The sequence below is a fragment of the Amblyomma mixtum genome, chromosome 3, assembly GCF_055824585.1.
Source record: "Amblyomma mixtum isolate Tamu chromosome 3, ASM5582458v1, whole genome shotgun sequence".
Classification (NCBI taxonomy): Eukaryota; Metazoa; Arthropoda; class Arachnida; order Ixodida; family Ixodidae; genus Amblyomma; species Amblyomma mixtum.
Window position 1 is genome coordinate 90,222,280 of NC_143014.1, and position 23,690 is coordinate 90,245,969.

The 23,690-nt window shown below is 47.9% G+C and overlaps 1 protein-coding gene across 3 annotated transcripts in view; it reads left to right on the forward strand.

Moving 5' to 3' along the window:
• Oamb (Octopamine receptor in mushroom bodies) overlaps positions 1–23,690 on the forward strand; it is a 510,270-nt gene that overhangs the window by 33,596 nt on the left and 452,984 nt on the right. The gene's annotated exons all lie outside the window — the stretch shown is intronic.

Consider the following 23,690-nt stretch of genomic DNA (forward strand, 5'->3'; position numbering starts at 1 on the left):
CGGAAGGATATTGCGTGAATGGCAGAAAATGTTTCAACTTTGCCTGATTTTCAGTTCTACTTGCAAAAGTTATGTAAATTTGTGACATGGGAGCTAAATCGCTGGTAGAATATACTAAAACCCAGGACAGTTGATTCTTTGGAGCCAACTATTCTTACGTATTATTCTGTGCATGGGAAACTACCACACACGTTCTTAGGAATGCTAAAACGCGCTTGTAAGGCCTTGCATTTACTTCTGCTCATTTACTTGCAGCAGGTGTGTTTCGCATGCGTAGGCATGGAATTAGCAAGCTCAATCAAGGGCAGTCTATGTCTCCATGCAACTTCGCAAAAGGTCATATGATGGGACGAGCTGCAGCGTCTCATTGCGCTAGTCCAATTTTAAAACGACAACGAACTGATAAGATAAATTCTCAGAACTTTCGCCTGCACAAGCCATAAAAGGTAGACTGACTGTCTCCTTCTCAACTGCACCAGTGTTCTAATGAGGAGAGTAGTCCAAATCGAAGTCGCTCAACTTTGTGAATTTGCATTACAACGCTACTGTGATCTCCACATCTGTTTCTTCAAAGAAAGCCTTTTAACTTAAGTTACTAATGTTTCTTCGCATGAACACTCTTTTTCCGCTCGGCAGTAAATAACAGATAGAGAAGTACTCAGGCATCTAAGCATCAGTTCACATTCTGAAGAACAATAGCCCGTGATATTTCCACAGAGCAGAAATCAAGCACTGCGGCTTTAAAATTCGAGGACGCTAAAAAAATGCGCATGTAGAGTGTTTTATGGCGATCCGATGTTCTGAAACGCAGGCATTTTTAATTACCTGCTATTCTCAGGCAAGACCCTTTTAATCACTGCGTGAAGCCACTGCCCACTGACCATCCTTTGTAACTGACTATAAAAGACGGTATGGAGTCCAGGAGCTCCGAGCTGCCATCCAGGTCATTAGACGGGATTTCTTTCAACAGTACTGCGACGCGCCGAAGCTCAGCAATGAATGCGCGTCTACCGCTTACGACCACTTTCTATCTGGCTCTCTCGGTCAGCAATGACTCAATCGCTTGATTTAATGGAACGAAGTTACTTGGGCGTATTGTCGGCGTCCTTTGATATCGCGCCTTTATGGCATACATGGATAGCTAAATGGCTTCCGAGGATGCGATAAAGCCAGTGACCGAGCACTACGATAAGAGCAGCCCAGAACAGCGCGTCCGTCAAGAGGGTCACTGCGTTGAACGAGCATGGGTGAATATAGACAGAAGCTCACATTTTTTTTGGGGGGGGAGGGGGGTTGGGGGAGGAGGGAAGTGTAGTGGCAGAGAGCTCCCACCCTGCGTGAGATTGCATATCCGTTCTACTAAAATGCGGCCGTCTGCGTTTCTCCGCTGTTTATACCACGTAGTAGCAAGTATTGTCTGTAACAATTTCTAGGGAGCGAAATACATGTCTTTAGTTTTAGTACTACCACGAGCTTCGCTGGCATCGAGAAAATGACGGACGGGTGTAAATCATACAAGAATAACCAAAAACTCGCAAAGCAGGCACGCTGATGCTCCCAGGATAGTTGAATCCCTCGCGAGCTCTCAGTGAAAATGGGCAGAATAGTTCTTGGGATAGGATAAAGCGCTACGCTGAACGCTAAAAAATGTCTTTACACATCACATAGTTTGCTGTTGCAAAGAAAATCTTAAGCAAATTAATCAAACAGCATTATCACTGTCGCGCATTTGATTCCAAATAATTAACCAGCCTAAACTGAAAGTTATCAAAGTTACAGACTACTCTTGAGCGTAAAGCCATACCTAAGCCCATACGCGTTTGCGTTATCAGCACGGTATGCGCAAGTGAAAAAGAAAGAAAACCGCGGAAAATCCGTGGACTGCTGCGGACAAAAGGCAAATCCCCACTCCTCCAAGGCTGGACGTAGTTTTCAGATATTGCATACATTTCACGCCAAAATAGACCACTAATACTAAAATCGGGAGTGCGGGAGAAGTGTGAGAATGGTGAATATACGCGTCTGTTGATCCTGTCAGTAGGAATATGTGCTCTTGAAGACAAGGTGTCGTACCCTCCGAGATTCGTCTCGGTGCGCGTCCCCACACAAGAACGCCGCGCACGTATTGCGGCCATGTCAGGAAGGCTTTTCTTTCTTTTCTAGTTTTATTTTTTGAATCGCATCAGCTACGTACGTGACTCCAGCGAAAGGACCTCTTTTTTGTTTCCTTTTCCTCGTTGTCGAACTTGCTTTTCCTCGCTACCCTCATAAGCAGCTGTCGAGTGGGAAAAGTAAGTGTAGTAATGTGAAGCCGTAACACGGAAAAATCTTTTTTTTTCTTTCCGTCGACTGAAAACACAAGCACAACATGTCTTGTTCTTTTGGCTCTTTATGTTACATGCGGCAAGGAATCTGATGGCACTCTTTCGCTCAGTGAGCATTAATTCTTAGCGGACATGCTTTTATAACCCGCAATAAATGCCTTTTTTGTTTAATCTTTTCAGGTGTGGCTGTTCTTAATTGTGATTTCTAGGTGCGTGCAGTTATACGACCAGAAATGAGATTCAGCGCAGGTTAACGGATGCTTGGCGAAGCAGTATGGCCGCAAAACCATTGCCGGGTCCTCTTGCACTTGGCTTATAGTTTTGCAAACGCTGATAAGCACTCAGCAGCAATAATTAGGAACGACCGCCATGCCGTTCCTTCGTACTACCAACCTCCTCTTCCTCAACGCTCCTTGTTTTAGCGCATTTTAGCGGATAAACGATAATGTGAGCAAATAATTGATGGAAGCGCAATCATATTGGGTTAAGTTTATGCTTTATTGTGGGTTTAACGTCCCAAAGTGACTCAGGCTATGAGGGGCGCCGTAGTGAAGGGCTCCGGAAATTTCGATCATCCGGGGTTGTTTAACGTGCACTGACATCGCACAGTAGACGGGCCTCTACAATTTCGCCTTCATCGAAATTCGGCTGCCGCGGCCGGGATCGAACCCGCGTCTTTCGGGTGAGCAGCCGAACGCCATAACCAGTGAGCCACCACGGCGGCCTTGTTTGAGTGATGAGTGAACTGTGGGTTGCACAAGATGAGCCAACTGGATAGCGATACCGTATGTATAAAATTGCGTGCCTTCTTTTTTAAGGCAGCTGCTACCAGTTCATACATTAAAGTATGAAACTGCCGGAAGTACGTCCACAGAGCACAACAACAAAATTTCACAGTGAATGGCGACATTTGGCGAAAACTTTTTAGTTTTGATTTTTAGTTTCACGTTATTAAACCTTATGCCTCATCAGGTATTTCTGGTTCGAAAAAAGATTTTGATGCTGCGCTAAAGCAAACATGTCGTGTTTGCTTCCTTGTTCAGTACTTTGGGTAAATTTTATTATCATCATGGGTAACTTTTTGGTGCACAAATATACATGCCAGTCCCTAACACAATGGCAGACAATTAAATTCTATCATCTGCTTTTTCCACGTCATTAGTGTGATGTTTCATTTTTTTCTGCAGGCATGATATTAAATAATATGAGTTGAGGACTTATGAGCTATAAAGAGTAAACAAGCACCTCTATATTCATATACAGAATAGATTCCCTAAACCAAAAGAATGTAACGGATCGTCCGGTGTATTAATTGCTAGGTGAACTGTGAAAAATAAGTTTCTACACAATTCGTGCAATTTGCGACGCGTGAAAAAAGTGTGCAAGAGACGGTCTCTGATGAGCTATCTTTGTAGCAGAAAGGCGCGACGAAGGCGCGACCTTCTTCTGGGGTACCTCTTTTGGAACGTTTAAGCGGTATCAGTGTATGTGTTGCATTTCTTTCTTTATTTTCGGAGGTTTTACGAAGTGTTTTGTTAATGAGCTCTCTGAAGTTCTACCTCATTAAAAAATTCATCTAGGGCAGGATTTGCGAAGCTTTTATCGCACTCGAGCGGTCCGTGAATGACCGGCGATCGCAATCATAGCCCAATCATCATGGACAGCGAGCGAGGAGGCGCCGGACAATCGCGTTGGACATGTTAAGCGGTTTTCGCGGCAATAACATAATCTGCGATACGCGTCCACCGGACACGCTGAGCATGTAAAGTTTTACTCTTAAGTATCTGGTCGCTTTTTATGCATAAGAAGTAGGCACGGCCGAGGATGGCCGAATCGGCGCCGGCGGCTTGATCAGGAAGTAAAGGGCATGACAAAGGGCGTTGTTTACCGAGCAGCGACGCAACTTTAACCTTGCAAGAAAGTCACTTCGTGGGATCTGCGCCTCTCAATCCCTGTAGCCGCAAGGCTGACAGTAATCATTAGGGAGAAACAGGTTCGGGGCTGTAAATAAATCAGAAAGTGAAACAATGACGCAAAACACGATGCTTGTTCGTTCCCTTTGTTGGCGTCCCTCCTGGAGTGCTGCCAGCGTTAGTCGTCTGTGCCACTCGTTTAGGAAGCAATGAGTGCTTTTACCGACGACACTGGCACACTGAGACGGCCGCACTTACGGAATGCTCGTCACTTGTTATAAAATTGGAGGGGCCCGTAAAAGCTGTTTTTTTATTGCCGGTGTGCAGTTACGAGATTTTGCTTTTTTGTTGCCTTAGCGACATGGCCAGGTAATAAAGCCAAAGGTAACAAAGCTGTTCATAACAGCATGGAGGCGCACCCTTCGAATGAAAAGACAAAGGGCTTGTGCAGATCTCCGCATTGCCAGCTATTAGCCATCGCAACAAGACGCAACAATATGGAACCGAAAAGCGGGCGCTAGACTGGCAGCCGAGACGGATAAGAGAGACAAGCAGGCGCGTCTCCCGTGGCTGTCGCTGCCGCGGCTTCGCCAGTGCAGGCTCCGCGCGGGGCAGCGTACGGGGAGCATGATTTACGAGACGTGGCAGCACGGCGCGCCGTCAGTGCGAAGGGCTCCTTCGCTTCTGCCAGACAGCGTTCCGGCGCGTCTCACGAGGTTAGCTGGCGGCGGCGACCAGGGGCCCGTTCTCGCCGGACAGCCGACGCGCCTGCGGTTCCTCGCGCCCTTGCAGACACGCTACGCCGGCTGGAAACAAAAGGGCGTCGCGGAGGCTGGAATCGCGTCGCGGGCAACTTTTTGAAGGAAAAACGCGCACGCAACGACTCTGTCGGCGGAATCGTAATGATGTAAGTTCACGGTGGTGGCGTCGAAGGTTGGCGAGGAGGACTTCCATCGGCGTCTGCGCAAAGGGGCTAGACTCGAGAATTCCTCCTTCGCTTGCGTTTTAGCTGTTCTTTTGCGGAGTAGCGCCTGTCTCCACCCATCGCGAGGGCGCGCTTATCGATACGTGGAGCCACTCGACGTAAGCGACTCGGAGGAACTCTCTGCTCGAGCGCGTGCCGTTTTGTTTATGCGGTGTCCCGGAGGCCGTACGCAGGCGGCAGTGCGGGCATGTGCTGCGTCTGGCTGACGGCGACAGCCGAGTACAGTGCATCAGGATGGATCTGCACTTCGCACGTCGCGTCACAGGCAAGTTGTCTTTGGACACGTGCATCGGGGACGGGATCCACCCTCCCACGACTCTTTGGATTTCCGGAACTGATGCGCAGCCCCTTCTATCCTGAGAGTTGCTTGTCTTCGTCCACTCTTGACCTTTTGTCCAGCTCTTCCATGCGCGGTGGCCTACCGAACTCACGTCTGGCTAGCGTCCGTGCTTTCATTGCCACCTCTTTCTCTTTAGTCTCGACGTACCATGGAAGTGTGATTTCAGTGCCAATGAGACACTGGGAACGCAGTGTAAGCCGCTGTGTGGCCCTGTTATCGTCATGCAAACTTGGCGTTTGTCGCTGTGTTGCCCGGCCATCGTGTAGCCCATTTGAATACACGAGGCTACACGACGGCAAGCCCACTGCGAGTTCTTAGTGACTACTCCCGCATTTCTTTGCGTGTTTTTACCCCGAGAATAAGCATCCGGCTCAAAGACCTTTTCATGAGCTTTATTCACTACGGCCTATTTTAAGTAACAAAATGATTGAAAGGGCGAGGTTGTCTCCGGCTTCATCCGTAAATTGTTCGCTCGCGACGGTATCATTTCCGGATTGTTGGGTGTTAACGTCTGGTTTGCTGCACACCAGCAAATACCATGTTATCAACGATTGATTATACGCTGTCGGGCGACAGCGACCGAGTTAAACACTGTAATTCGGAAGCGTTCAATGTTCTGTGGAGGGACGCCGTTGACGGCATTACGCGATTTCTTCCAGGATGCTTTCGCTGAGTTCTTCGTTTTATTCCATTTCCTGCCTTTCTTATGAATTGCAAACTTCTCTGTTTTCTTCGTCTTGCTTTGTGAGAACTTACTTTTGCGGTCCTGCTTCTCATCCGTCAATGCAAGGAAAAAGCAAGTGACTTACGGTCATGCTGTAATCGCTGGTACGTGATTGCAGATGTTGGGCTTAGCACTTAAGCAAGCTCTTTATTTATATTCTTTCTATTTTAAGCCATACGTAGCATTTCCACCCAGTGTTTGTTTTTCTGGTGGTGGTGATGCCTCATTACCCCTGGGAATATATTTGTGTAGCACGAATTTTCTTGTATCCGCATTCCCAGGTATAATCAAATGTTTTTCATGGAGGTTTTCTCAAGAAGGAATGCCATTGTATGTCATCCGTTGCCCTGGTCACGTGTCTAAAATAAAACGAAATAGGCAAATCTAGAAAGACAGCTGATAACATGCAAGTAGATTATTTGGTCTCGTGGAATAAATCCTACGAGTTTGGGTGCACGCGCAAACAGTGCGCGGTATTCCTTGCATTTTGTGGCTTTGGAACGGGGAAAGCATGTGTTTGTGATGATCCTTAGTCGCCGCTTTGGACTTTTATGTTGCTCTAGTTGTTTACTGGGCGATACTTTTTGCGGATACGTTTTGGGGATCGCCAATACTAGCTGGCTATTCCTTTTTCGCGGCATTTACAACGCCGAAATCTTATCAACGCAGTCCGAGTCTGGGCTAACGTTAGTTCTGTGCGTAAGAACGCATCATGCATTCTTGCTCCAACGCGATTTTAACGCGCAGCGTCGCACACTGAAAATTATTCTTAAACACCCATACCATGACGCTGAGCTTCTCTGCCAAGGTGTGAGTTCGCAGCATTTAAATGGAACCGGACGTTGGAAATACCGAGAGAGACTACCAAAAACACAATTTCTCGGAAGACTGTTTAGACTCTAGGACTGCTCTAAATATGCTTTTACCAGGATGTATTTCATGCCTTATAAGCTACAAAATGCAATGACAAGCTACCTCTGACACAACATACCGTGATTCTTACATATTTCTTAAAGAAAATATCAACTACTCTAAACATTTTTGAAAGCATACTGCAATTACGGGTCAGACTCTCTAGGACATGTGTGATAATTCTTGAATGTGGTGCCGCTATATCCAATGTATTTTTATTCCCGAAAACTTGGGAAGTAAAAATAGTACAAACAGTAACAGATGCTTGTGTCAAAGTGTCAAAAAGAAAAAAAATGAGGGAGCTAACTATATCCCCCGTATATACCAGTGAAAAATGTGCATCCTCTAGAAAGATTTGTAGTAATTCATTGTTCACGCAGCTATCGGTACGTCCACGATAGACTCAGCCATACAGTGTCTTGCGCACTGTTTAGTTGCTTACGCTTTTTCTTTTTTTAACCAATCGTGACAACTTTGCTTACCACCCCATGTCACGCCACAAATTTAATTCCAGGCGCCATCATTATCACTCAGAAGACAACAAGTATGTCACGTCTAGCTTCCGTATGATGTACAAGCACTACAGCATCATGCAGGTAGCACCTGGACTTCACTTTTGTAAACCATGCTGGAAAGTAAGAGGGTAAACAGTCACCTGGCATTCTACTAGGAGGCATTACGGCCGTCGCGGAATGGGAACGATTATCAAATCGGACAAATTTAAAAAATGTCAACGTTTGGGAACACAGCGACCGAGGTTACGCATTCTTTTCAGCTAAAATTACTCCACCACAAAGCACCGTACGCCGCGAATTAGCGATTCTCGAGACTCAGCTATGCAGCGGAAAGCGATGGCGCATTCCTACTTTGTTTGCTACTTTCTTTCTCCTTCCTGACGTTCGAAATATCCCATCTTTTGTTCTCTTTCCTGAGCTTGCGTTTGTTGACGCGGTTTTTCGTCGAGGGTGGCCTAATTAAAGCTTAATTTGCATTAATCTCCTCGGCGAACGACGCACAGAACCGCTGTTATGTGGGGTCGCTAATAGGCTGCATGATCCACAGCAGAAACCAGCTCGTTTTCACGGAGAGGCGGCCCTGACAACGAATGCAATAACGCTTTTGTTGCCTTTTGCGCTGCCTGTTGTCAGCCTGCTTGTTTGTTTTCGCTTCTTGCGTGTGTTATTAGTTTTACTAGTAACAAGAACCCCCAGTGGTCTACGCCTATCATAACCTTGATGACACATAATACATAAAAAAACAAAGCAACGACATTAAGACCATAATAAGGGTAACTGGAAGAAGAACTGAGGACGACCATCTTTTCCCCAGGGGCGATTTGCATGTGACAGTGAGCGGATATACTTCCCAGCCTAACGCACTCTTCCGTCTCTGCTAACTTTCGCCGTCCTTGCGGTCATTTTGGACTATGTTTTAAGGGCACGCCCGGCATTAGTTATGCGCATCCAGATTCTGCCCGTCCTGCAACCACGCGCCAGTCCCAGTTTTTCGTCGTCGTTCTTAGAAGCGTGCGCGAAAGGACCGCCGCAAACCGGGCAGGGGGTGCCGTCGGCCGTGCCTCGAAAGGGTAGGCCGTGCGAGACACGCGCGTGAAGTGCGCGGAGGAGCCCCGATGAGTGCTCCCCGACCAGGACGGCATCTTCATCGTGCGGCGTTCCTCGCATTCCGCGCCACTTCCGCGGGCTGCCCGCGTATAAGTGCCGTTGTGGCTCGTTGCGGCCGCGATGCCGAAGCCCGCCGGAAGAGGGCGAGGCGGAGAGGTGCACCTTGCGCCAGGGGCACGCGCGAAGTGTGGGGAAGGGGGCAAATTGAATTTCGCCTTTTCGGCGAAGACTGAATTGGCGCGAAGGAGCCGTGACAGTGGCGCAGCCAAGCGAAAGGGAGGCGTCGCCGTGCAAACACGGACACGATGACCCGGCGGATAAACAAATGCTCCCCCGCAGCGCTGCTTAGGGTCCACTATACTGCGGGCTACACAGCGGGGGGAGTAGAGACTCGCCGCGGTGTTGGCGGGATTTCGGCGGACTCGAACCTCCGTCGGCGGCTGTAGCGCGCCTCGAGGGTCGCGGCGGGGCGCCCTATCGACTGGCCAGGGCTCTTCTTGCGTCTTAAGTGGCTCTTACGTTTCAAGCTTCGATTGGACCGCGGCTGCTCGGCTTAGTATTGCGCCTCCTCGGCTGTTTTATTTCCAATGTGTGTATACTGATGAGTCAGCGACCGAGCGCCGTTCACTCGCCTACTTCGGTATTCATGGTGCGCTCTGTATAGGTAGGTCGGCTGATGTGAGCTCGGCTTTTGCTTCTTCGGGACGTTAACGGAGCTCGGCTCCCCCACTGCCATTAGTTTGGGAATAGCCTCTGCTTTGCAATAAGGAAAGAAAGGCGAAGTTATAATCAGTACGCCGGTATCGCTCGAGCACATTAATAATAAAAACCGGTTAGCAGAAGAAAGGCTTAATATGTCATGATTTCTTCTGTACTTTTACGTAGGAGTAGGAGCGTTTGTAGCCGCAAATGGACGAGGAAATACAGTTCTTTCTTTCGGTAAAGAGAGACAAAGGGTTGGACGGCGATGACATAAAATGTATCGTTTATTCCTTCATTTCATGCACCCCCAATCGCCGAGTGGCCATAAAGATGACTAGTTGTCATTTCTACGAAACAAAAAAAAAGTAACATGGAAGGCGACCGCTTATGAAAGGTTTGGTTAATGATTACGGCGTTTAAAGATCTAAAGAGACTCAGGCTATGGGGACGCCGTAGTGGAGGGCTTCGGATAATTTCGACCGCCTGAGGTTCTTTAAAAACGTGCACTGACATCGCACAATACACGGGCCTCTAGCATTTCGCCTCCATCAAAATGCGACCGCCATGGCCGGGATCGAACACGCGTCTCTCCGGTCAGCACCCGTGCTCCATAACCACTGAAGCCATCGTGGAGGTTTTACATGTGGAATGTTTAAAATGAGTTCTCACATGACTAGAGAAGTCACACAACAATACTGCAAAATCAGACACGCCACTTAACAGATTGACGCGTCGCACAGTGTAATTTAGCGAAATTCTTAGTCTCTGCAGTTTAGTGGCAAAATCCGTGAAGAAATAATGGAAGAAACGAAAATTAATTGTAGAGCCAATTTCACCCAGAACGTGGGTCCAGTCTTGGGATGTATACAGGCTTCATTCATTCACGTTATCAGCGTATTTTTGGTACAGGGCTAATCTGTGGGTGATGTAAAGATGTGCTGCTTACTGTATACAGCCCTCTTGTCATGCTTTGCGTTTTTCTGAAAGAGCCACTACACGATTTGCAAGATTTGACCCGTCTCTTAGACTCTATGCGGTTTTCTCCAGGAGACAGGCGTCTGTATCAAGGTCTTGACTAAAACCTGCTAGTTAGAAGAGAGCCGTGAAAATAATTCAGTGAGAAAGCACTGCATTGAGGGCCGCTGTCAGCAATGCTGCAGACGTTGCAACAAACTGCACCAGAGTGATAAATTAACCATGCCACTCGGACATTTGCCGCTAGCCAATCTTGTTCTTAGGAATAAACATTTTTTTTTATCAACACAGAGGCACGTAGCCCAGCATATTAGGCGCTGCTGCGGGAGGCCTTAATGTTTGTGGAGAAATATGGTTACGGCGCAGAGTGGCGTTATCTCAGCAAAGAAGATAAGGTTTAGAAAATGGCTCCAGCGCGTCACGATAACGCCAACAAGGCACTGCTTCCTTCTAGAAAATGAAAGGAAATAAGGATAAAGAAGAGGTTCGCTACAAGTGCAGCGTAGCACAACTGTTTTATGAGCAGCCATTGCCCACTTCCTCCTCGGCTCGCGACTGTAATGGTGTCGGCGCAAAAATTGCGCTATCAGGCGTCGTTCACGCTGCAAGGCAGACAGTGTGTAAACGACAGCCGCTGGCCGTAAGGGATATTTTTGTAGAACTCTTCCTCTGTTTTCTCATTCACTGAGCATACCTTAACTAGGTCGATGTCTGCGTACTCAAACGCGTAGTTTCTCGCAAAAAATAAAAATAAAAATAAAAAACGGGTACTTTCGGACCTTAACAAGTCACGCCATGAGGCTCTTTTAGCTTTTATCTGAGACAGCACAAGGCTCTGGTGCGGTGCTCTCGAGCAGGATTGTCGAAATTCAGTTTTCTTTGCGCTGGCCGTATTCCTAGCAGGCTGTAGCGCAAGAAGAGAAGCGCGCTGAGGTCCTGGTGTCCGGGAAAAAAACCCCGGCTGCCAAGATTAGAAGTAGCATTGAGCTGACTCCACTGCCTTATGATGTGAAAACCCAAGATGCTAGCAGTGTGAGAAAATACTGATCACTTGTGCGTGGGCAGCATAAATTTCATTATTTCCGGTAATTTCCGCTCTAAGGTGAACGGTGACTGTTTTTGATCAACTGGCTGATTTCATAAAATCAGAAAGGCTACACCGCTTGTCCTGCCCCGCGCACAACACCAAGAAGCAAAAATTACGTCAGACTTAAAGAAAACCAATCAAAGCTTTAAGGCACTGTATTCTTCGATGCCCTTCCTAACAAGGCGGAGGTATTTCATCATCATTGTAATCTTCACGCTGCGTGAGGTAATGCGGAGTAAGACGCCGCGAACACGGAAGTGGTACTTTTTAATCTATCAGGAGAAACCAAGCAGCTGTTTAAGGCAGAATGTGACTGAACCTGACATTAAAAAGTACGACACAAAGCTCTAGCTGCATCCACTACGTCTCGTACGAGAGGCCCAAATTTTAGGAGCAGGAATTGACGAAAATTGTCAGCCGGAAGTATATATTGAGTGACAAGTGACGTACATATGTGGCCTCCTTGCAGTGCATCTGAAAGGAGGATAATTTTACAGTTTCGCCATAAGAGTCTTAAATCACATATAAAGCCAAAAATCTTGTATAGCTATGCTCATGTTAGTAAAATACACGGTGCCATTGAAGACTAGAGCGTCACTCTGCGTGGTCTTGTATTCTAATCCGGAGCACGCTGTCACTTTGGCATGATGGCTGGTTTTCGCAGTTTCCGCGGTAGATGGCTGTGTCCTCGCATCACATAGTTGCCAGAGGAAACTACCCTTCCCCGCTGACTGGCCTAAGGCTCATAAGAGAAATTACGAAAACGCTCTTACTCTCCAAAAGTGGTGAACTGACAAATCGGGTTTTATACAAGGATTAAATGTGACTAAAGGTCGGAAAAGCTTTTCTCTAGGGATTCCATTCTTAGCTCCTCGGCCGTCTGTTTTTTTTTGTTTTTTTTGCTCGTATGTGTCCCCATTAGGCAGTAATCAAGGCACTAATTCTTTTTTTTTTTAAAAAAAAGGTTAAAATATGCTGATTCATTACTTCAGTCGTTATTTGTTCCTGCTGCCGAGAAAATGGAGCCGTGTGCGGGCATTTAGGCAAAGCTGAGAATGATATGAATTATAAGACTTAATTCAGATTGTATTTTTACACACTACGTGAAGAACGCCTACTTGTTCGTCAGCCGTCGTCGTTATGTTCTGAGTGTATGTCACACAAGTTGGCTTAATGTTGCACTGGCGTCTGTGTGAGTGTCGTCTCGTCTTGGTACCCCTTGGTAGCACGTCACAAGATCTTGAATATTAAATTAGCACGTCTGACAGCCGCATAGGATAATACGAGTCACCAGCATGTTCACGCCAAATGAACTGCTGCGACACCGTGGCACGAATACGCATCACAGATCAGCGTATATTTAACAGCGGCAGCATGGCGCCGAAAATGGCGGCAGACTATCTCTTGGTGAAAGAAAAAAAGAGAGACATACGACCACCATGCATGATCATAGCTCTGTCAGTAATAATTAGCCCCTCAGTGCGACTACGCTGTTCCGACTGTCCAGACACGTCTGTATTTAAGATTTTAAACTGTCTGCCAAGCTCACACGCACTGCACCAGGTTAGCCGAATTTGCTCGTAACGCTGCGCAAGTTTAATTTCATTTTCATTATCCGGCTACAGCAGGCAGCAATCACACTGCCGCTGAAGTGGAAGCTACAGCTGGCTTTCGCGTGACGCTCCAGCAGCTCGGATCACTGGGCCCCTCTGGCGCTAGCTGTAGTGCCGACAAACTGCAGCAGAGCACAACATGGGCATGCGCTGCGCCGATGCGCCATTCCTATATAGCACCTAGTTTCAGATTAACTACGAGTATAGTGGAAAATATAACGGAGTCAAAGCACCTATGCGCGCGGCTTACGAATGATAAGTGCGTAGTTGGAGCAGTTAACTCCTGCAAACACCGGCAGATCGTTCGGGTATAGCTTTCGACGTTTGTACCAGTCCCTGGTCGAAACGTTGAATAAATCTGTTAAGTTTTTCAATTTGACTTCCCCAACTTATTATATTTTTAATCAGTTGCCTAGCGTATGCCAGTGGTTCGTCTAATTCTCTCTCTCTTTATGCGGTGTGCTGAAGATTACGGAGGTTCAAAACTCAATTTTCTTTGACTTTGCTTTATGGAGTTTAATGTCCCAAAGCGACTTCGGCTATGAGGGACGCCGTAAAGGAGGGCGCCGAATCATTTCGACCACCCGGGGTTCTTTAACGTGCACTGACATCGCACAGTGCACGGGCCTCTAGCATTTAGCCTAATCGAAATGTGACCGCCGCGGCCGGGATAGAACCCACGTCTTAGGGGGTCAGCGGCAGAGCACCATAACTACTGAGCCACTCCAGCGGCTGCAATTTCAATTTGTGAGCCAAATTAATGATTACTAGCATCCCTGATTATCTAATGAAATATTTTATATTGGCGTGGCGGCCCTTCGCATAAGACTCAGAGCCGTCCGCACAGTACATGGCTCCACAAATCATTCCACCGAAGATTTTCTTTTTGCGCGATCCGTGCGAGCTCTGTTAGGGTCTTGCGGATTCACACAGGCGAGCCTTCTAATCGGAGCTGTTGGTTGACGACATGCAGGCAGAAGCACGTAGCAGGAAATTCAACGAACATTTAAAGCCACGAAGCCCAAGGGAGGGCCGTGGGTAGCGGAAGTAACGGGGGTAGGAGGACTGAAAGGGTACGGCGAAAATGGCGGGCGCAGTTGCGGCCCAACTCGTCGGTGTAAATGTACGTCTTCTTCTTTTTCTTCTTCCCTCTCATTGCTTCTTCTTCGCAGACTTCTCCGAGGTGCTTGAGCGTTTCTCGTTCTCCTGTTTTTGTTTCTCCCCAGCTGTCAGCCCGGGAGATGCAAGCGAAAGTGCGCTTCTTTAGAGAAAAGCGAAGGCAAATGCGCCCAAGCGTTTACGCGGGGAAAAAAAAGTGCCGGAGAAGTCCGCTTTTCGTTCCACTTCAATGGGGCCACAAAAATTGTGTTTGGAATCTCCGTCCTGAGTTCGGTCGATTCCGCACGGTCGTCCTGGGCGCACTAAGCCAGGCGAAGCGGCAACTGCTGTATACTTTGCCGTCCAAGCAAGAGCCGTTCCTGGAAGGCGGCATAAAGTGCGCGTCGTCTATAAATATCGGACTCCTCCGCGCACTCGACTGCAGACAAAAACACCACATCATGCTAGATGAGTGGCTTACGGAAACAAAATGCGGCTTTGATTTGGGGAATAGAACGGCATTTCGCTACCAATTGGTGAAGCGTAAAGCGGGAAATGACTTCCCCGAAAAAAGACGTCCCAGCTCTTCCGTGTCGCTATCGGTTATTATTTTCTAGCGGAGTAGCAGTAGTTCTGTAGTCACTGTTCGAGTGGATCTTGAAACCGATGCAGCTTCCCCTGAACAAGGCTGTGACAAGGTGACATCGAGAGTTAGGGTATAGTCGAGCACCGCACCATAGCTCGGACATCGAAAGTCTTAAAATATACAAGTCTATAGACTGTCTATAAACCATTTCTATAATTGGTTCGTGATCATCCTTGAGCCCTGTCACCGCGCCTTTTTCTCAACATGTCACCCCTAGAGCATAAGCCACACCTATCTATCTGATCCGCTGTGACGAGGCCGCATGCTGAGGAGCGTGGGCGCCGAATGCGCTCTCCTCCTTGGCGAATTCCGCTAGATACGCTAAACACTCGAACAACGACCTTTCTTGTCTTGCCTGACGGTTCACCGTGGAACATCCTCGAACCGGTGGAGAGTGTGGCCTGTCGACTGGAACCTGTGAACAGTTTGATGCTACCAGTGGCGTGGTTTTGGTCAAGAAGAAAGACGGTCACCAGAGAGGATAGCGTTCTGCACCTCGCTAACAATAGTGGGGGGATCGGGTTGGTGCGTGTGTGCATGCTGAGTGCGCACTTAACTGGTTGGTGGTGCTCGAAGCTGCATGGCGACAACGACTTTTTCAGCCTTCCGCTACACGTACGTATTGCACAATAATGCGTGGCCGGAACTTTGACGGAAAGCGGCACGAAAGGGAGAGTTATGAACCAAACACTGCCTCCCTCGCATACCACGCTGTGTTCGGCCTTTGTGGCAATATCGAAATACGTTATCGACCAGGGTCAGCAGTCGACGTTGTCACTGCCACGTGGAATTCTAAATGTGGCGCGGGAAGTACTGCCGCTTATTTGCGCAAATGCTCCCACTAAGAAGAAAGAAACAACTATGAAGGCATTTCTGGGCAGTAGCAATGTTCTTATTGGCGTCGGTCCATTTAGTTGCTGCGCTAAACAATGCGCACCACGAGAAGTGCGAAGCTGGCGACGAAAGATTTAAATTCGCTTAGCGTGTTTTTCATTGGTAATACTTTCGGATCATATAGTCTACAGCTATGAACGAGAATCTGCAGAAGAGACGCGCAAGTGTGGAGTACGGCAATGAAAAGCAGCTTAATACATAGAAGGGTTATGGTTCGGGCTAGTGGGTAATGTACATGAGGTTTCATAGCGCAACAAAATAGTGGTGATGCCGCCTGTCCACAAACAGTCATACGTTCTCAAAAAGATTGGCCAAAGAGTGGGAACGAGGGTTTGCATGTCTGCACCTGAGAAATCGGCCCGCATGCGCAAGGCTCCCAGGCTTGACAGCACCCATCAGAATTATTTCTCAATAAGCCACCAGAACCCGTTTGCACCACGCACCGAAAACATTGTGCACAAGATGCCTCTATATTGCGGCAAGTTGTACATAGGCCAAATTGGACGTTGCCTAAATGAGTGCTTAAGCAAACGCAACAGGAACGTTAGAGATGGTGGAGGGGGAAGGGTGGGGGGTGGAGGGACATTTGGCGCATCATTGCCATTTTTATAATTGCAAACATAGCTTCGATGAGTGCCTTGTGATAGAGGAAAATGGGCAGTAAAGAGCAAGAAGGTAATTAAGGCATTAGCAATGAAAAGGAGGATTGAAAAGTGTGTTAGCAGTCCCTCCTTATCACTATTAAGAAAAGACCTCGCCTTCTTGGATGCAGGGCACTGTGCGAACTTTTGAAACGTGCGTACTAGTTTTTAGATTTTCTTTTGGTTGCAATTGATTTAGCTTTATTTTCAGAAGTCTGTTTTCACACTGTCAGCCTGATAACCTTTCATGCGGTTTCCCTCAAGCACTTGGTTTGTACAGTATGGTCCACTGTTAAAGGGAACCTCGCGCAGCGTGCCCGCCGCGCTCCGCGAAGCGCCCCTTTTGTGAAGCGGCGAGAATCAGCGACACCAGGCGCATGCACGGTAACCGCGGAAGTTGGAGCCAGCCCCTCGTCGTCTGCTACGGCGCTCTTTTGGCGCTTGGCTTGCTGAGGTAGAAACTCTGGAACGCGACGGCTGAATTAAACATAACATCCAGGTTTTCCTCGCAGCTACGTAATAAACGTTTGTTTCTGTATTATATTTTTTTCATGTCCGATTCTTCTTAGGAAATTATTCCTGGATGCAATAGTGGTGCAGGAGGGACATCTCTAGTTCTCGTTCACTTTCTGTTCTGAACCCACGAAAGCAACCTACTGTAGCTGCGGCGGGGCTATTAGTGCATTTGGTCCGACGCCCAATATCAATGGCCGACATGGTTGCGGTATTCATACTCCAGAACGACAAACAGTGCAGCTGTTGGCAACGAGACATGTTAATGATGTAGTAATACCCACAATTTCATGCAAAAAATTTTTACGCTGCATTCTGCTTTAGCAATGAGGGTACAAATTTTCGAAATTGGGAATCGCGCATAACGCAACGTCCGAGTGCACGATCGGCGGCACCATGCAGGCACTGAGCGTGGCATGAGTGAGCCGGCCGCGTGTGGTCTGCAACAGCGCGGCGCAGCCCCGCCGCAACACGCCTAGGATGTCGTTCCTCGAACTACTTTCACCTGAAAGACAAAATAAAGGCAGAACATACAAACTGAGTTGCAGATAACCAGAAAGACGTTGATTTCGAAAGCAGCCTGGTCGCAAAAGGGATGATGTGGCATTTTGTATTTCCCAGGGAGCAGACGGCGGTGATGAAACGCTGTGCGGTTCCCAACGGCTTCACTTGTCTAGCAGCAGTCTGTTCGAGATGGCGACGGACCAAATTCACTAATAGCCCCTCCGAGGTATCATTCGTGGGTTCAGAACCGAAAGTCGACGAGAACTAGACATGTCTCTCCTGCACCACGAATGCATTGCGTCGCGGAAAAATTTCCTAAGAATCGGACATGAAAAAAATATAATGCAGAAACACACGTTTATTACGTAGCTGCGAGGAAAGCCTGGATGTTATGTTTAATTCAGCCGTCGCGTTCCAGAGTTTCTACCTCAGCAAGCCAAGCGCCAAAACAGCGCCGTAGCAGACGACGCGGGGCTGGCTCCACCTTCCGCGGTTACCGCGCATGCGCCTGGTGTTGCCGATTCTCGCCGCTTCTCAAAAGGGGCGTTTCGCGGAGCGCGGCGGGCACGCTGCGCGAGGTTCCCTTTAACAGTGGACCATACTGTACCTTTATAAACCCGGTGAGCGCCAAATAAAGCGCTTAGTGGAAGTTCAGCGCTTGTGCCTTGTCCCCTCGGCGTATTGCGCTATGGAACCTGACCTTAAAACACAGCCAACGAGTTTGCTGCCACTTGAACATTTTTTCAGGAAACAAACTGTGGGATATGTGTACAGAGTTTTGAATCAGATATACCGTCTGCGCAAGCAATGTATAAGCGCAATGCTGCCGAATGCGACTGCGGATGCAAGTAGGAAATCAAGAGCCTTGACCTAAATGCAAACCCCTTCCTCCACCCCTCCCTCCTCGGTCGAAAAAAAGAAAGGAAAAGGGACCGTTTATTATTATTTTAATAACCTGCATCATGTCTTTTCCGTCACATACATCAAGCGCCCACTCACCCGAGTTTTTCATCTTCCCCCGTTTCTGCTGCCCCCATGGCCGGCGTCTATTTAAGGTGCCAACGACTGGTCGGACCTATCTGAAAATACACACAATCGAGTCCACTTGGCTCACTCCGCAGTTTGCTATTTCATATAGTTCTCTTTCGCATCCCTGTTTATGAAAGAGGTCATGGTGCTGTTTGTTGGGAGCCATGCATTATTCGCCCGTTTCGTGCCCAGTGTTGCGTGCTCGCTTTTATCTGCGCCTATCGCGGTGGTCTGCAGGCGCGATCGCGAATATATTCGCGAGTCGCCAGAGCCTTGACACAGTTCACGTTTCCTCTATTTCAATACGAAGCGGACACGCGTGCGCTGTCAAGACAAGCGGGCGATGTACACCGGCCATCGAGCGTCGATTATGTCTCTGTCCTCTGCGGTGCCGTGTCCACTTTGTCGCCCCCTGGTAAATAAATAGCCTCGCAGTGAGACGCCGCAAAAAGGGTACACGAGAGCTGTCGACAGACTTCACCAGCGGTCCATCTATGCTTTCCCTCTTCGCCCGAGAAAAGCGGCAGCAGCTAGTATAGCAAGCGAACCGAGGCCTGCTTCACTGCGCCGACGCAGAGGCAGCGGGGATGGCGGTCGCGCAAGAAGTGAAACAGAAAAACGGATGTCACGGCGCGCATTATTGACCCTCTCGAATGTCCGTGCCTGTCCTGTCCTCACTCTCTGTGCACTACCCAGCTCGTCGGCGGCTGGTCACAAAAGCGCGGCGCCCATCGCAGATAAATTTCCAAGATTTGTTTCCCCGGGAAAAACAAGTGTGTTTGTGTGTGTGCATGTGGGTGTTCGCCTGCTTGGGCCTGAGTGTCCAGGCACGTCTCAGGCACCAGCTGTTGGCGACTCGATAGGTCGCTGTCAGTTGACAAGTGCTTTCCAACAACACTTCCAACGATTTGTTCTGTCTCGCAGAAAAAAAAAAAAACAGACTGTTTTTCGAAATATCTGCACCTCCATCTCTTAGCTTTCGTTCAGGCTAGCTGCATAGTGAATGCCGACTCGAGTTTTTTATGCAGCTAAAATAAACACTAAATGGTGCGTGGGCTTCAGTAATGCCATGCCTGGACGTGCGCAACTTAATCATAGATCTTGAAAGGTTTTTATACGCTGTTTTTCTTTATTATTCATTCAATTCATATGAACGAAAGCAATTAGGTTTAGTTCTAAGGGAAGCTTGCAGCCATGAGACGCCGTACACCATCGCTTAGCAAGAACAATCAAGTGGGGCATTTGCATGCCGACGGCTACCCCCCTTCACTACACGTCTGCTTTTTATGTGTATTGTATCTAGCAACGTATTTACCCTACTGCCCTGCCACGGAAGGCTGCTGTCGGCACATAACAAAATTTTGGCTGCGCTCAACTGAAAAGTACAATAGAATTTCATAGCATCAAATTCCTTTATATCGAATTTCGATCTTTAACAAACAACACTTTCGAATCGCCTGCTGAGACGTAAATGCAGAGCAGTAACATCTGACAAATAAAACTGAAGTACCAGGCATTTGTCACATATCTATCATAGGTAAGCCCTAACGCCTGAAAGCTGCATTTATTAGCGGCTCATGCTGCTGCATTTCGTGCTTCCGTCTCTGAGGCTAGTGAATTGGGCGGCATCATCGCGGTTGAAAATAATCATAGGGCAGTGGGCATATTCTTCCTTTATCTAAATCCGCCAGAGGATAAAATTACACTCAATGATTACCCATGCGCTGATGACCCCATTGTATTGCAAAAGACCTCACGGTGGGTGCTTCGATTATCACCTATATGGGTGCGTGCTCTTGCAACGAACAACGAGACGAGTAGCTGTGAACCATAAAAAAGACCTATTATGTGCAGAAGAGTCCGCTTTGCTTTCTCAGCGAACTAAAAATTTTTACAACATATATGTTTCAGTCTGCCAAGAAAAGGTACATACACTCGCATCGCAAAACACGGCGGGTGTGAGTTAGCTCTTCATTTAATAAACAGCAACAAAGTCCGCGCTTTCAAAATTGTGTCTTGGCGCGTTAACTTCCTTCGGGGCCACTGCGCACAGGCTGAAGCAGCAGGACTACCTTCAATAGTTTTTAGCTTCTGTCCAGACAGGCATCATTGCTCATGCGATGAACAATAAAGACCAGAAAAACGTCGACTACCTGATTCCTGTGGAGTTATTCATCCGGTGAACGAATATTTCCAAGACAACCTTTGTTTTTTTTTTTTTTTTGCGAGATTACGAAAGTCGGGCTTAGAAAAATTCCCTGCCACCTTTGGGGGTTTGCTTTTTCTTGTTGGATGTACCAAACTTCTACTTTGCTTTCCGAATTCCGCCTGTAGCTGGGAAGCTCGGACTGTTTGGTTTTTAGTTTTATAGGGTTTAACGTCCCAAAGCGACCCAGTCTATGGAGACCCCGCAGTGGAGGGCTCCGGATAATTATGACCACCTGGGGTTCTTTTACGTGCACTGACATTGCCCAGTACTCGGAATTTCGCCATTTCATGTTTCGCATCCTTTCGTATCAAAAACCCGCAGTTTATTTTTATTTATTTATTTTTTGTGATGGAGCTTGGCAGCCGGCTGTATTTGGTACAGTGAACGTGTCTTATTTTTGAAATACATATTTTACTCGTTTTGCCTGCTACAGATTATGTTCCGTGCCGACGGTTGGTTTTATCTCGTCCAGAGTTTTATGAGTCTACTGTCACAGAGAATCGATATCAAGGCAATGCGGCCACGACAAGCAGATGATAAATAGTTGACTGCAGGACGACAATCAGTCTGTGGTGCAGGTGAGTGCTGTTTACGGAAATACTTCTGCGCCAGTACAGGTCCCAGTTGCTTTTATCAAGAGGCCATGAAGTAAGAGTGGGGGAAAAGACTGCAGGATAGGATTACCGCATGTTAAACGGTTAAAGAAACAGACGAGGTGGCATAGAGGTAAAAACAAACAAACAAACTAATTTAAGTCTTAAGAGAAAATGATCCAAGAAGACACAAGAACAGGAAAACAAAAAAAAAAACACTCGCGGGAGGCGAGGGCTTTCAAAAAAAGAAGAAAGAAAGCTGCACTCAAGCTTTAGTGCTCCAGCGATGAGCCTGGTAGGTGATGCGTCGGACGAGGAGGTGTGGCGGGGCGTCGGCGCAATCTGTGGGCTCCGGTCGCTGCTCTGGTAGGGTGGACTGCGGTGTCCACGGCAGGCATCAACGCTGCCGCAGGAACCCCTCACGCCTGTGGGACCAGGGCGCAGCCCCCAGGTCAGGTAACCCGGGGAAGCGGCGGCCCGTGTTCAGAGGCTGCCGGCCACGGGAAAGGCAGGAAGGGAACAGCGGCGCCTGGGTCTGGTGTCTCGGGCTGTCGACGGCGGGCCGTCCAGGTCTGGTAGCCGGGACGTCTGCGGCTGAGGCCCAAGCCTGGGAACTCGAGGGGCCAGCAGAATGGTAGACGTCCGTCGCCGACCGCGTACTTCCTGTTGTTGTTGTCCTCAAGAAGATAATGGCGTGTACTCACTGCTGGGGATTGGCCAAAACACAGGCGGCGACTGACAGGTGCTGAAAACGTTAAAAATTGAAATAAAAATTAAAAAGGTAAAAGTTAAGGTAGGAACGCTCTCTCCGCCACGTTCCAGTTCCGCTTCTCCTCTTCTTTATTCCTTACCTCTCGTGAGGCTTCTCCATCCGCAGTGTGGCGCTGGCTCCTTACAATAGACAAATATCAGAGCAAGTAGCGTGAAGAGCGCCAGTTTTCGACCTTTTCTCACGTTTTTCCTGCCCTACCAATTACAGCTCAATATATGTGGCAGCCATACTTAACGAAGCTTTGTCTGTACAGGTGCTGATGGCCACCACAGGGCGCGTCTATTTACCTAGCAATTGTGGATGGGCACCTGCGTATTACTGGAGCGACCGCACAACATCTTCGAAACAAAAAGGGATAGCAGCTTGTCAAGGAGAATATAACGTCGATTGTTTTGTCGCTACCATTGATAACAAAAAGAAATTATGGAAATAGACCATTCTTTTAGTACACGACGCGAAATAAAGGCATAGAAAGGGTAAGAGGAAAGCTTTATAGATTTTAAGCATGAAATGCTTTTAGCCCCCGTTGTCGGCAGTGTGGTGACGTCACGCCGAGACCGACCCAGGCAGCACAACAACATTGGCCGAACGTCGCGCAAGTGTTGGCAAAACTTGGCACGAACATCGGTCCTACACTGGCATTTGGGCCGAGCGCTACCACTTCACACATTGGCCTTACTTTCATGCCAGTTTTGGGCCAACGCTCGGCCGATCAAGCGGCCAACGCAGTCCCGATGTTCGTTCTGCAGCATCGACCAGCAAAGGTCTCATACTGGCATCCAACTTTCAAACATTGGTAGCCAACTTTCAAACATATGTAGCCAGCTTTCGAATAATGGTTTCCAGCTTTCGAATATTGGCATCCAGCTTTCGAATAATGGTTTCCAGCTTTCGAATAATGGTTTCCAGCTTTCGAATAATGGCATCCAGCTTTCGAACGCTGGCACATGCAATTAACCCACTCGGCAATGACCGGCACTGTGGATGGATGTACATACATACCATTCTACCTAGCAAATATTCATAAATGAGGTTGCGAAAGAATTCCAGAAAAAAGACCAGTTTATTGCTTTGAGTTACAAGAATCACGCTTCTAGCGCACACAGGATGGTTTGCGCTACCACCAGCCACCGTGGGGAGTAAAGAAAAGGGGCCCAAGAGCATGGTGGCAGAGGCTGTGGGAAAACAATTTATTTTCAAGTTTGGTGCGTGCCGATCAGATTGGACAAAGCATCTCGGCAAGCTGCTGCGGCACGGCGCTAAGGCATCCATAAAGCGCTCAACGGAGCTGTCCTCCAGTGAACTGATCAGTCATATCCAAAGTAATCGTTGCACTCCACTTGCAAGGGGACTGCTGGACTGCATTCAAAGAAATTCCTCGTCCAGTTCTTGCACGATGGCCTCACGAAGCGCCAAGCCTGCAGAGAGATGCATGATGTCATGGTAAGTTGAATTATGGCCATCACAGAACAAAAACAAAAATGATTAAATAACACCGCATTTTGTGAAACACAGTCATCGTGAAGACACTAGCAACATATTTTACAGGATAATTTTTAATTTATTCTTAAGAACCAGCACCACATTAGTTGCA